The following is a 2,411-nucleotide window of genomic DNA, read 5'->3' as shown; positions in this document are numbered from 1 at the left end:
AGTATGGCCATTAGAGCAAAATACATGGATAATCAAGATATGACTTACTGGTACAGACAGCGCATCACTGGAACAGCTCACGGTTCAGCGATATGGAGACGGTTCCGAAAAATAGAGCCATTCTTCAGAAGGAATATGATTTGGAAACTCCAGTCTAGTACAAAAATTATCCTTGGTTTAGATGAATTTGCAGGTCTGGGTGGAAAGATCCATATATCTTCGCAGCTATTAAAAGCTTTACACAGCAGAGGCATTTTCTACTGGGCCAAATCCATTCGAAAATGGGAAGGTGCAATTCCTATTTGGAAATCAGCTATAGAATTGCTTCTAAGCGGTGAACTGGGAAGACAGTGAAACTCTATCATTACATCGTTACGGGCGCATGGTATATTTCGCTTAGCGGACATGGATTACCTCATTTGGAAGGGTCATGGTGGCTCTTCGTCTGTTTTTGTCAAACATATATACCTTCAGTTACAAAACTCAGAATATGAACAAAAGGACAACATCTTTCTAGCATCTATTTGGAAAACGGGCTGCCCCTTAAAAATCATTTTATTTGCATGGTTGGTTTTTTACAACAGGAACCTCACATGGGATAATCTACAAAACGTAATTGGTGTGGTCTTGCCATATTCCCTCTATGTAGATCTAATGCTGAGAACAACTTACACATCTTTCTCCTTTGCCCACAATCACAGATGATATGGAGGAATCTTGCTGCACACTTTGGATATACCAACACCTCTTACCCTTCTATTTCTGAGGCGTTCAAAGGATGGAGTAACATGATCATTGATTGGAGGCCCATTCCATTTATAACTATCTGGACCATATGGAAATGGCGAAACGGTTTGATCTTCAAATCCAAAAGAGAATCACTTTCAGCAGTTTTTGAATCTGCCCTTTGCCTATATAGTGCGCTTGGAATGCCTCACCAATCCAAAGTCAGAAAAGGAAGGTGTCCACAGATTCTGGAACCTACAAATATTCCTCGTGCATATTTAGATGGAGCTCCTCAACATGGTACATGTGCCTACGGAGTATTCATCATTCCAGAAGCTGGTCAAGCTTATGAGATTTATTGGAATGGAGGTGCTGGATCCAACAACAAAGCAGAAGCTATGGCCCTCGTTGGTCTCCTTTATCTTTGTGACTTTCTTGACATACAAAAGATTCAAATATTTGGAGATTCGAAATTCATCATCGATCATGTACTGTGAAAACATACAATAAAAAACATCAAACTTTCTGGTTCGCTGAACATGATAGAGGATTTATGGAGCTACAGGAGGGACTACACAATTGCTCACATCACCAGGGACAAAAACGGGAAGGCAAATGCTCTATTAAAAATGGGCCTATCTATTCCACAAGGTACCTGGAGGATGTAGTTACGGTGGACAACATCTCTCATCAGATCTAGGACTTACACATTCCGGGTACTTAAATTTCAATATTTTGATGACTATCTGGTATGTCTCTGTTTCCCAATATATTGACTTCCTTTTTGAAAAACTTCCATATAATTTTGTCTCATAGGACCGATTTCGACCCTACTATGATCTATATGTTACAGAACAAAAAATAGCTTATTTTTGTATCTTTTCTCATATGGACTTTGAACCAATTCTTTGAACCATGTCTAATGGTTCCTATAGAAATTTTGCTGTACATTTTTCCTATGATGAATATAATACAAATATATAGCTTTTTTTCGTGCTAAAAAACACAACATATCTATAGATCACATCTCAGTGCTATCCTTACTTTTCAAAAGATTCCCAACGTCCTTTTCGTTTCCCGCTCGCTATCTTTGCTTTTGAAATGATTTCCGAAGGGTCCTACTTGTACATCGATGGGTTTTGCTTTTGAAATGATTCCCAAACTTAGTGCACTGACAAGTGAAAGATCTCACATTTTGGCTTTCAATTTCAATTTTTTTAACTTGTTTTAAATCTAAGATTTTACAAAGTGTTAAATTAAACCAAATTCGTAAATATAAATATTTATGATTTTTTGTTTGTAAAGTTTAGTATATAATTTGTAGTGAATTTGTGATTTCTTATTATTTGAATTTTTTTTGAATGTATAAATAAATTAGAAAAACAATTAATTTTTGTATATTAAATTATTTAAATATATGATTTTTAAAAAGTCTACAAAATTTGAAATAATTTTTATTTTAAAAGATAATGTAAAAAAAACTGCTTCGTGTATATATATATATATATATATATATATATATATATATATATATATAAATATAAATAAATAAATAAAGAGTATAATATTAAATATAAATTTTCATATTTTTTAATTAAAATAAAAAATATCAAATTTAATTTTATTCAATATTAACTGAAACTAAAAATACATATTTCAAAAGTTTAATTTTAATAACAATCTAA

This window comes from Pinus tabuliformis, chromosome 3_1, assembly GCF_031772625.1.
Source record: "Pinus tabuliformis cultivar Carrire ecotype Pingquan chromosome 3_1, CPIR1, whole genome shotgun sequence".
Classification (NCBI taxonomy): Eukaryota; Viridiplantae; Streptophyta; class Pinopsida; order Pinales; family Pinaceae; genus Pinus; species Pinus tabuliformis.
The sequence above is the reverse complement of the archived record's forward strand: the minus strand, read 5'-3'. Positions refer to the sequence as shown.